Raw genomic sequence first — 12,869 nt, 5'->3', positions numbered from 1 at the left:
ACAACTATGTTACACAATGCTAAGATAAACAAAAGCTCTGATGATGTACTTTAAAGATTCTATTCCACATTGGCATATGAAAATATAAAAAAATAAACCTCAGGCTACCTGACATTTTGACAAGAACTATAATAATTCAAATATAATAATTCAAAATAAGTGACAATTAGACTAATCTAAAAACCTCCAATTCTATTATCATCTGTATAAGTGGAGACCAGCATTGCTGAGGGTAATCCCTGTTATAGAGAGGCTTCCCATCCAGTGGGGGTTTCACAGTCTCTCAAGCCAAGTAATGCTACAGTAACCAGGTGCTCATGAGTTCAGGCACATGAGCCACTGTGGTCTGGTATGGAATTAATACAGTTCAGCTTTGCATGACTGAGAACTGTCTCTTAGATTTTAGATAAAGTCTGTGACACTGGGAAAAGGAAACACCTCTAACTTGAAAGCAAAGAGGATGTTTGCTGAGGTCTGAGGGGTCAGTGAGCAGAAACAATAGTAAAGTTTATCTTGGTATGCCTAGGCAAGTTGTGGATTAATGATTGCAAAGGAACAGGGCAGAAAGACACAGTATAAGTTCACCTTAAGAGCACAGGAGAAGGGGAAGCAGAAGAGAAATGAAAAGAGGAGGAAGAAGAAAGAAACAAGTAGAACAGGGAGAAGAAAGAGGAGTCCAGAGGAGTTGGGACTTGAAGCTTGCACCAGGCAAGAGTCCCAGCTTCTTGGTCATCCCAACCAAACCTGATTGGACCTATTTAAACATTGTTAGAGAGAGCATGCTTTTCTGTGTTTTTAATGAACTTGGGTTTCCTGGGTAAAAGATACCTCAGTTAGAATCATCTTTCCGACTAGGGTGCATCTTATGGATAGGGATATAGGCACCCATTTATTTTATGGCATCCAAGGTGCAGAGAGAGAGAGTTAACTGTAGGTTGTTTTGTATTTAGTTAGAAGGCAGCTCATCTCTTGTGTGGCCTCTGTAGGCATATTAAGAGTTAAGTGTTTAGTAGCAGTTTGGGGTTTTCTGGGTGACCAAAATGTTAGGCCACTGAAACGCCTTGTCTGTAAATACTGTATATAATGTAACTTTGTGTGTTGTGTGTAGTGTAGTTTGTGTTTTGTGATTGTAATAAATATTTGTTTAACTATGTGTGCCTGGATTATTATCAGTGTACATGTCAGAAATCCAAAGGTTTGTGCAATGGTGCGACAACAATAGCCTAATTGTGAATGTTAATAAAGCAAAAGAAATAGTTTTTCATCCCAGAGCAGTTAGTGATCACTCACACGTAGTAATCCACAACAAATCAGTCAGGTTGATTCATATAAGTATTTAGGAATACACACAGACAGTAACCTGTGCTGGACTACTCATGTTGAGAGTGTTTGCTCCAAAGTTCAGCAGTGCTTATATTTCTTATATAAGACTAAAAGTGTTTGGGGTTCGACAGGAAATAATGCTACTCTTTTACCATACTGTAAACGAGAGCATTATCAGATATGGTATAACAGTGTGGTTTGGTAATTGATCAGTTCAATTAAGATCGCAATTTACCCATCTCATCCAAACAGCTTTGAAGGACATGGGTGTGAAACAGCACCCCTCCCTGCAGATAATTTTTGAAAAAGCCATAATCAAACAGGCAGAAAAAAATTACATCAGATCATTCAAACATGTTTCTTCTTTGAAAAACAAAAATGATCACAAAAACGATTGAAAACTATAGCCTTAACAAAAATGCTGATTAAAATCTAAAGTGCATACTAGCCTTACTGTTATTTAAATTACATTTCATTTGCTACCTATAAGGTATACCAAAATTCTACATAAAAATGCATTAGGATATAAATAATTACCTCTTCAATCAAAGAGTGTCATTCTAATTTTTTCCTGAATTTCTTGTCTCATCTCAGAATGTTTCTGCAAGCTTTGCACTTCAAGAGGAAGGTTCTAGTTCCAGATGTATACAACAGATTTTTAATTTTTTAAATCAGGAAAAGAACTCTCGTGTACTCTAGAATTTACATTAGAAGAACTACATACTGTAACTACACTTTGACAGGAAAATTGCTAATGCTAACACCCATCCATAAAACCACCACAAAATTACAGACAACAAGACAATAAGATAACAAATCTTACTTCTAAACACATAAAGTTATGGAAACAATAATTTGAATAAAACTATGGAATCATTTTAGAGCAATAGAACTGATCAACATGAATTTACATATTCACACCTTCTCACACCTGAAGAAGGCTCCACGGCCAAAACGTTGTGTTCTATTTTTTATTTTTCAGCATGAAATAAACCTATTACTTGTCTATTAATTTAGCCTTCAACAAAAGTTACACTAAGATGCCATAAAGCTGACTTGCTTTAGCAGCACCAGTGACTTAATGCTACATAATAAAAAAGAGGAACAACACCCACAAACAGGATAAAGCAGATCAATGTCTGCTGCATATCAAAGGACAGAACCTAGAGCAAGACAGAGCAGGACAAGTAGTAATTACATATCAAAGAACAGGACAAGCACTCAGATTGTGAAACAAACTTCTTTCTGACTGTACAGTGCCTTGCGAAAGTATTCGGCCCCCTTGAACTTTTCAACCTTTTGCCACATTTCAGGCTTCAAACATAAAGATATAAATTTTTTATTTTATGTGAAGAATCACCAACAAGTGGGACACAATTGTGAAGTGGAACGAAATCTATTGGATTTTTGAAACTTTTTTAACTAATAAAAAAATGAAAAGTGGGGCGTGCAAAATTATTCGGCCCCTTTACTTTCAGTGCAGCAAACTCACTCCAGAAGTTCAGCGAGGATCTCTGAATGATCCAATGTTGTCCTAAATGACTGATGGTGATAAATAGAATCCACCTGTGTGTAATCAAGTCTCTGTATAAATGCACCTGCTCTGTGATAGTCTCAAGGTTCTGTTGAAAGCGCAGAGAGCATCATGAAGACCAAGGAACACACCAGGCAGGTCCGTAATACTGTTGTGGAGAAGTTTAAAGCCGGATTTGGATACAAAAAGATTTCCCAAGCTTCAAACATCCCAAGGAGCACTGTGCAAGCGATCATCTTGAAATGGAAGGAGTATCAGACCACTGCAAATCTACCAAGACCTGGCCGTCCCTCTAAACTTTCAGCTCAGACAAGGAGAAGACTGATCAGAGATGCAGCCAAGAGGCCCATGATCACTCTGGATGAACTGCAGAGAACTACAGCTGAGGTGGGAGAGTCTGTCCATAGGACAACAATCAGTCTTACACTGCACAAATCTGGCCTTTATGGAAGAGTGGCAAGAAGAAAGCCATTTCTCAAAGATATCCATAAAAAGTCTCGTCTAAAGTTTGCCACAAGCCACCTGGGAGACACCCCAAACATGTGGAAGAAGGTGCTCTGGTCAGATGAAACCAAAATCGAACTTTTTGGCCACAATGCAAAACGATATGTTTGGCGTAAAAGCAACACAGCTCATCACCCTCAACACACCATCCCCACTGTCAAACATGGTGGTGGCAGCATCATGGTTTGGGCCTGCTTTTCTTCAGCAGGGACAGGGAAGATGGTTAAAATTGAGGGGAAGATGGATGCAGCCAAATACAGGACCATTCTGGATGAAAACCTGTTGGAGTCTGCAAAAGACCTGAAACTGGGACGGAGATTTATCTTCCAACAAGACAATGATCCCAAACATACAGCAAAATCTACAAAGGAATGGTTCACAAATAAACGTATCCAGGTGTTTGAATGGCCAAGTCAAAGTCCAGACCTGAATCCAATCGAGAATCTGTGGAAAGAGCTGAAAACTGCTGTTCACAAACGCTCTCCATCCAACCTCACTGAGCTCGAGCTGTTTTGCAAGGAAGAATGGGCAAGAATTTCAGTCTCTCGATGTGCAAAACTGATAGAGACATACCCCAAGCGACTTGCAGCTGTAATCGCAGCAAAAGGTGGCTCTACAAAGTATTAACGCAAGGGGGCCGAATAATTTTGCACGCCCCACTTTTCATTTTTTTATTAGTTAAAAAAGTTTCAAAAATCCAATAGATTTCGTTCCACTTCACAATTGTGTCCCACTTGTTGGTGATTCTTCACATAAAATAAAAAATTTATATCTTTATGTTTGAAGCCTGAAATGTGGCAAAAGGTTGAAAAGTTCAAGGGGGCCGAATACTTTCGCAAGGCACTGTATATAAGAGCTAAGACACCCATGCAGTTTGTCTGTTCTGTGGGGCAGACCCAGCACGCGTTGCTGTACTTATTGAGCTCAATAAAACTGAATCTGCAAGACTGTGTCCTGCTCCTCTGATGAAGAATTTCCCACAACATTAAGCATTTCAGAAAGTAGAAAAATAATACAGTATTATGCATATGGCAAGGGTCATTCTTAGCAGTAGGAAAAGACACGTCGTCACCAAGATAACAAAGCAATATGAAAGCAAACCAAATTCCTGGGTAAGCAGCACAAATTGTCAAGGTCTAGGGAACGCAGCCACCAGCTATAAAATGCATTAAATCTGTTCGTACAGGTGTACCCTATTATGTACACTGATATGGTGCAATAAGCAATATGCGATATACTGTAGTCTAGACTTTTGGTTTAGGATTAAAAGCACTTTATCCTGAAGATCTTTCTAAAAAATGCATAGATATAACTTAAGAAATCTCCATGGCCCTATACTTTCTGGTGAAGTATATAACAGTACTGAGTGAAAAAGTCAGAATTCTGTCAATCATATTTCATTCACTAATATTAGCTCAGATATATTAAAGTTGATAAAAATCTAAAGTTTGGTTTGCTGAAATGGGTCCACTGTCAAATACAGTACTTGTCAAATATTTGAGACACAAGCCCTGTTTCCATCTCAAACATCTTAAATCATTCTCCTAGGAAAATCTGAAGTGAGATACACTACACAATGCTTGTATTTAGCTGTTTATTTTAGCAGACCAACATATTTAAAGTGATTAAAATATCACATGATAGAGAAGAAAACATATGTAATATATATCAAGACAATCATACTAAACTGAAATTTAGTATGATTAGTAATTCCAAATGACAAATGTCCCTTTACGGCATTAGTACACTGTAGTCATTATAAAATGTGTAATAAATGACTATAAATACACAGGCTTGAACATTTATGCACAACTGTTTTTGAAAAAAATATATAGCAGCAAATAATTCATATTGATATTTCTTTTTATTCTTTTGCTCCACCTAGTGGTAAACGTTTAATGAGTAACATTAAAGCTTATAGTGAATCATCCCTTATTTGATGCTTGTCTTACTAGTAGGCCAAATTACCATACATTGACATACTATTTCACCAGAAAGCCACAGGCCTAGTGTGACTTCTTGAGACGTCCACACTTAAGAATCATGTCCAGGGTGATTGGAATAACCTTGGAAAGTTATTCTACTATTCTTGTATTTGCATTTGCTTTTATAAGTAATCTGCTTTTCTTTGCTTAAGGAAAATACAGTCCAAAACCACAGTGAGTCTTAAAAATTATCATGCCAGCAGATATCCAACACTGTTTAAACACCATACATGAATATGTATGTATGTTCCAAGATGGCGGCTTCGGCTTCGTTAGCTCTCAAACAGTGTTGCTTTTTGTTTGTTATTTTTATGTTTTTTGTCACGTTATTTACTCAAAACACTAAAGCTTACTTCTCCTAAGACCGGAAAACATTACTGGACATCAGAAACAACTGCAGGGATTTCTCCTTTAGTTCGCTCAACCTGGATTACATCAGCTCGTCCATCCTCTACACCGCAGACCCGGAAGCCGCAGAGCCACCTGACCGTGACCGCCAGGAGAGGAGACGGCGCAAGCGCTGCAAGCGCAAACAGAAACGCGGTAAGAGAGCCGGGCTGCAAATAAGACTTAAAGAACAGAGGAACAGACCACCTATACCTAGCCTGTTCCTCGCTAATGTACGGTCCCTATTCAACAAACTGGACGAAATAAAACGCAGGCGCACTACTCGCCAGGAAATAAAAGACAGCTGCACTCTTGTGTTCATGGAAACATGGCTTCACAACAACATACCGGACTCCGCCATTCAGCTGGATGATTTTTTTAACTCTCCGATCAGACAGAACAGCTGCCTTTGGTAAAAATAAAGGAGGAGGTCTGTGTATTTATGTCAACCAAGCATGGTGCAGAGATACTACAGAAATTGCGATCCACTGCTCACCCGACTTAGAATATTTCTTTGTAAAATGCCGACCCTTCTACCTACCTAGGGAATTCACATCGGTCATTATTACCGCTGTATACATACCTCCTAACGCTAATGCTAAGGAAGCAGTCAAAACGCTATCCAAAGCTATTAGTAAACAAGTATCAGCACACCCTGATGGTGTTTTTATTATTGCAGGTGATTTTAATCAGGGAAATCTGAAATCAGTCCTGCCTAGCTACAACCAACACGTTGACTGCCCCACCAGAGGAAACAACACACTTGACCTTGTTTATACTAATGTACCCGGTGCTTACAAAGCAGTACCTCACCCCCCTCTTGGACAATCTGACCACATCTCCCTGTTCCTACTCCCAGCCTACAGACAACTTCTCAAATGCACCAAGGCTCCAGTTATAACTGTAAAAACATGGACCAAAGAGGCAGAATCAATGCTTCAGGACTGTTTTGAGTGCACAGACTGGAGTATGTTCAAAGATGCAGCCTCCCACGGATCCCACACCGATATTAAGATGTATGCATCATCAGTCACCAGCTACATCAGCAAATGTGCTGATGATGTGGCGAGCGTTAAAAAGATACTCCCGAATCAAAAACCTTGGATGAACACTGAGATCCACTCCGTGCTCAAAGCCTGAGATGCAGCCTTCAAATCTGGTAATGAGGAGGAACTGAGAATGGCAAAAAATTAAGAGCTGGCATAAAATCTGCCAAGAAACAGTACAAATCCCAGATAGATATCTTCTGTCCTATTTATATACTGTACTGCACCTGAGTGACTAATGAGAAACACTTTTCATTATACTATGCACCTGTGTAAGTATAATGACAATAAAGTTGAATTGAATTGAATTGAATTGAATGTGAGTAGATGATCATGACCTGACATCTTTGTCGGTATGTTTTTATGATCAGTTTTGTGATGTGGAACTGTACTCACCTTGGGAGGGGATTGACTTTTCCCTTTGTTTATGATTTCCCTTTCTGTCCTTGATAGTATTTTAGGAGAATTCAACATTCAAAATTCACAATTCCAGGCCAAAGTACTCCACTGCACCTTTCCTTTCTGGTTATATCCATTCTCTTAACTTTTCTCTATTTCATCCAGTCTAAGTTCATTAATGTCTATAAGGAAAAGAAAAATGTATAATTAGAAGTATACTTTTTAACTGTACACTAGGTTTTGATTTAAGTAGTATCAACTAACTTTGACATTATTTTTTTAATTGGCATATTTCTATTGTTGATGTTCTTGTTTATTATATATTATAACAGATGGTGGGTTATAAAAATGGTGAATAACAGGAAATTGACCAAGTGGATGAATCAATAAGTAAAATAAATCATCATAACCCCCAGCTTGTAATTGATTTTGCCAAGAATGTACCTGAGTAGTTGGAATAGTTGCATTAATTATTTGTGCTCTGGCACAACTTTCATGAAAAAAGTAATAATTCAGGCACACTTGGTCAAACAAGTATTAAGTAACAATGACAGTGACACACTACATTACATACAACATTAAGGGAGAAAGAGGGGAATTTCGAAAAGAGGAGAGGAGAAACCCCAAGAAGTTTCAGTCACTAAAGTACAGTGATTATCGAGGTCCACCACAATTCAAGAAATCTCTTCAGGAAAAATCGGTTCAAATGCCCCGACCATGGAAAGAAATCCGTAGATGCTTCAAGTGTCATTAAGAGGGACATTTAGCTATCCATTGTCCCAACTTGTGTGAACCTACGCAAGTGGACACCAGAGAGAAAGCAAAGTGTAACTACCGCATAACTACCGCATTCCCTCCTGAGAGGATCCCCACATTGCTAAAATCAAGAAAGGGGAAAAACCTGTTGAGGCCTTGTTAGACTCTGGAAGTATGGTGACCCTGGTGACCTCTACAACACCACCTGAGGACACCAAGATCAGGCAAGTGGAAGGGATCCCTATTACTTATATTCATGTGGAAACTAAGGTAAATCTGTCCACAAAAATTAACATTTCTACATAAATGGGAACATATAGTTTGACTGTAGGGGTGGTTGAACAATTGCCTTACCTTGTGGTGTTGGGACGAGACTCTCCCCACTTCCTCCAACTTCGGAATACTGTCCAGTTGGCAAAGTCCACTCCCATGTCCTGGAGACTATGACAACAACACAGATTCCCCTGGAAAGGCAGACCAACAGGAAGAAGGCTCTGAACTTGAAGATGAATTCTGAAATATGGATTTACCAGACCGGGAGACACCAGAACATCGAGGGAGGTTCAGGTCGGCCCATTTGGAAGATGGAAATTTGAGACATACATGGGGACATGTGAGAAAAATTGAGGGAAAGTTGTGTAATAATAATAGTGCAATGAGTTACCCTTATTTCATAGTGAAAAACAATCTCCTCTATCAGGTGCAAAGAGGGATCAAGAAGAAGTGGAGCAACTCCTTATTCCCCGAGCCTACCAGACGTAACTCCTCAACTTGGCCCATAGCCACCTCCTGGGAGGACACCTGGGGGTGAAGAAAACAGCAGGAGACTGCTCTCTCGATTTTTCTGGCCGGGAATATACAAGGCCATCGAGAGGTATTGTCCTCTATCGAATTCTGGAAGCAAAAAGGAAATTAATGAAGGAAGAGGTAGAAAAAATGTTAGGATTGGGAACTATTAGATTCTGTAATAATTTCAAAAGGTTAAATGAGATCTTGCTGTTAGATGTATACCCTATGCCCCGTATAGATCAGCTAATCAAGCGATTAGGTAACGCCCGATACATTAGTACACTATATCTTACAAAGGGATATTGGCAAGTGCCACTGGCCGAAGAAGCTAAACCCAAGACCGCTTTTGCCACCCCTGAGGGGCTTTACCAGTATCGGGTCCTTCCGTTTACACAGAGCTCCAGCTACTTTTCAGAGGTTAGTGGACAGAATACTTAGAGCTTACTGAGATTTTGGGGCTGCCTACTTAGACGACGTCGTAATTCATAGTATGACATGGGAACAACACCTACAACACCTGGAAGCGGTAACTGGAGCTAATCCAAACAAATGTTGTCTAGGGACCCAGGAAGCCAATTATCTCGGTTATACGATTGGGAGAGGAATGATCATGCCACAAAACCAGAAGGTGCAGTAAATTAGAAACTGGCCTAAACCTTCTACTAAGAAGCAAATATGAACGTTTTTGGGATTTGCGAGTTACTATCGCCGTTTCATTCCAGGATTTGCCTCCATTTCCTCCCCTTTGCACGACTTCACAAAAACAAGTTGTCCTGAAAATATCAAATGGACAAAAATGGAAGAGAGGGCCTTTCAAGATTTAAAAAAAACTTTATCTTCTCAACCAGTCTTGCAGGTGCCTAACTTTACCAAAACATTCATGGTACAAACTGATGCATCCGACACTGGGATTGGAGCCATACTCTCACAAGAAGTTAAGGGACTGGAGCACCCTATTTGATATATTAGCCGTAAGTTAAACCCAGCTGAAAAACATTATTCTACAAAAAATGGGCCCTAGACTATTTAAGATATTATCTATTGGAAAGACAGTTTATATTGTACACAGATCATGTGCCATTAACTTTGATGTTAAAAAACATGGACAAAATGATCAAATTAGATGATGGGGCCTTAGTCTCCAAAGGTTTCAGTTCCTAATGGTTTATAGACCCAGAAAGAAACAAGGTAATGTCGATGCCCTCTCCCGAATGCATTGTTTCTTTTCTAGACAGCCCAAGGACGGGGCTGATCTCAGGGGGAAGGTATGTAAGATGACCAGTGGAAGGGTCATCCAGGACAGGTATTTCAGGAATAATAATAATAATAATAATAATAATAATAATAATTGCTTACACCTATATAGCGCTTTTCTGGACACTCCACTCAAAGCACTTTACAGGTAATGGGGACTCCTCTCCACCACCACCAATGTGCAGCATCCACTTGGATGATGCGACGGCAGTCATAGTGTGCCAGAACGCTCACCACACATCAGAGTGATGAAGCCAATTCATAGAGGGGGATTATTAGGAGGCCATGATTGGTAAGGGCCAATGGGAAATTTGGCAAGGACGCCGGGGTACACCCCTACTCTTTTCGAGAAACGCCCTGGGATTTTTAATGACCACAGAGAGTCAGGACCTCGGTTTTACATCTCATCCGAAGGACGGCACCTGTTTACAGTATAGTGTCCCCGTCACTATACTGGGGCATTGGGACCCACAAAGACTGCAGGGTGAGCGCCCCCTGCTGGCCCCACTAACACCTCTTCCAGCAGCAACCTTAGTTTTTCCCAGGAGGTCTCCCATCCAGGTACTGACCAGGCCCACACCTGCTTAGCTTCAGTGGGTTATGACCTACTGGGAATCCCCTACTGAATATACTCTACTTAGACCTGAGCAAGATGGCCGCTAAGAAAAACCAGCTGACCCGCGTAGGGAAAGGGCTTATTAAAAAAACAACAACGAGACACAGGTGTGTCTTGTCGGGAAACAAAATATAAAGTGGTGCCCTGGAAGTGGTGAACCAGCATGGAAGCCAGTAGGTGAATGCATTTTGGAGGAGATAGAGGAATTGGGTTGGTGTTACAGAAGGATTGAAGAATTATGGATGAACGGAAGGAAAAAAAGGATAATGGTTTACGGTTTGCGGCTTGGATACGACGCAGATTTGTGGTACTTTACGGACTTTGAAACTCAGACTGAATAAGGATTGAGAGAATGGATTGCGGACTGGGTTGGAAGATAAACAGACTGGAGAAACCGAGTAAAACTCCACGGTAATTAAAGAAGGAAAGTGTGGTGTTAGTACTATATCTCATAACATAAACTTCCCCCGGAGACACCACACTAGTGAATCATTTTTCTGAAGTGATATATGCAATACTATTTTTTGCAGACAAGATATTTAAAGTCAATAACATATTACATGACTAAAGAGAAAACTTATGTTAAATAAATCAAGACAATCATACTTTGGTATTGTAGCGGCAATGCTTGTTAATAAGACAGAATTAAGTGTTGCTGTGCTTTCCCAAATGAGGCTCCATCTCCCTCTTCATCTCTGTGGTGCAGCCACAGAGAAGCTATTCATGCAGGCTGATTTAAAGATGTTTTCTTTTGATAAGGGACAGCTCCCAAATGGGGATGCACTTAGCTAAGCCTGGCTATCATGATCAATGGTCATCCATTGGTGCCTATCTGTCTAGGGAGTGCCAGATGAACATCTGGACTGCATTCCTAAGTGTCAGGAGTAAGTGACTTATATCTCACCTTGATCAACCAATCAGGGACTGGTAGGGCCGAATAACCCACGTGGGACTCTGATGCCCAATGAACAAGCTGAAGTTCCTCCAGGTAAAAACAGGCAACACAGAGCTCCAAGACTATTCTGGGACTTTTCTAAAGGGAATTCAAAGGAGAATTCCAGGGCAGGACGGCCCAGGAGCAGAAAGGCTCCCAAGGGCAGGACATTCTCGCAGCGCGCCTCCTGACCATCCTAAGACTCAGCCCGGGCAACCACGGAACAGCCAGTGTGTCCGAGTGCCAGAACTTTCCTTTGTTCTAAGAGTCTAAAGCAGAGGTTGCCAGAGAGTAACCAGAGGATCCACCCGAGGTTAGCATCAGCAGCAAGCCTCGTGAACAGGTTGGAACTGTGGACAGCTGAATCACTATTCAGAACTAGCGCTTCATCAGGAATGAACCGGTCCTCTTCCTGACTTGCTGGGACCCACAGTCATCTTTTCTCCTGAGCACAACTTTGCTAGTTAAAGCCAACACTAACTAGCCGGTCTTCAGTGAGCATCAGCAGCGCACCGTCGCAAACCGCACAGCACAGCACAGCACAGCACCTAGGCAGACAGCGTGGATTGGACAGCAACAAGCCTGCAACTGCTTCTTTGAGTCCGCAGGAGATCTGAATCCCCAGAGATTGGATGAGTATTCAACTTCAATGCATTACAGCTCGAGAATTCAATTGTTATCCCAACCAGTTGATATCAATTTAATTCCTAAGAGTTATGTTCTTGTTTTCAGTATCTAATGTAGAAGTTGTAACCAAGTTCACTTTATGAAACGGTCTAAATGAATGATATACTGAACGTATGTCCTCTTGATATGTGTAACACTTCGTAACTGACTGAATACATACCTTTTGTATTCTGATAACCCTCTCGATAAGATCTGTTAGGTTTATATACATATTTTATGTATTAATAAATGTATCCTCGTGTATTAGTACCCGTGTGTGTGTGCGTTGTTTGAGTTATATCGCATGGTTGGATTCTAAGGCCATCAAAAGAATCATTTTGTGATTTACGGCTACAATTATTAATTGTCCCCGTAACAGCCCAAACCCTACAGAACTGGTGCCTTCAGGGAGCACACTACAGTATGATTAGTAATTTAAAAAGGTCATCTTTCTTTTAAAACAGCAGTACACTGTAGTCATTATAAAATGTACAATAAAGACCTATAAATACACAGGCATTATATATCTCTCAAAGTACAGTAAAATCAATTATAAAAAGTAGAGAATATGGCAAAACTGTGAAACTATGAAGAACAAAAAATGAGTATCCAAGCAAAAGGAGCACTAATGAGTCTCAAATAAGAAGGAAATAGCAATCTTTCACCTTGATTGTTC

This window comes from Lepisosteus platostomus, chromosome 9 (genome assembly GCF_059453375.1).
Source record: "Lepisosteus platostomus isolate fLepPlt1 chromosome 9, fLepPlt1.hap1, whole genome shotgun sequence".
NCBI lineage: Eukaryota > Metazoa > Chordata > Actinopteri > Semionotiformes > Lepisosteidae > Lepisosteus > Lepisosteus platostomus.
Note: the sequence above shows the minus strand (reverse complement) of the source record.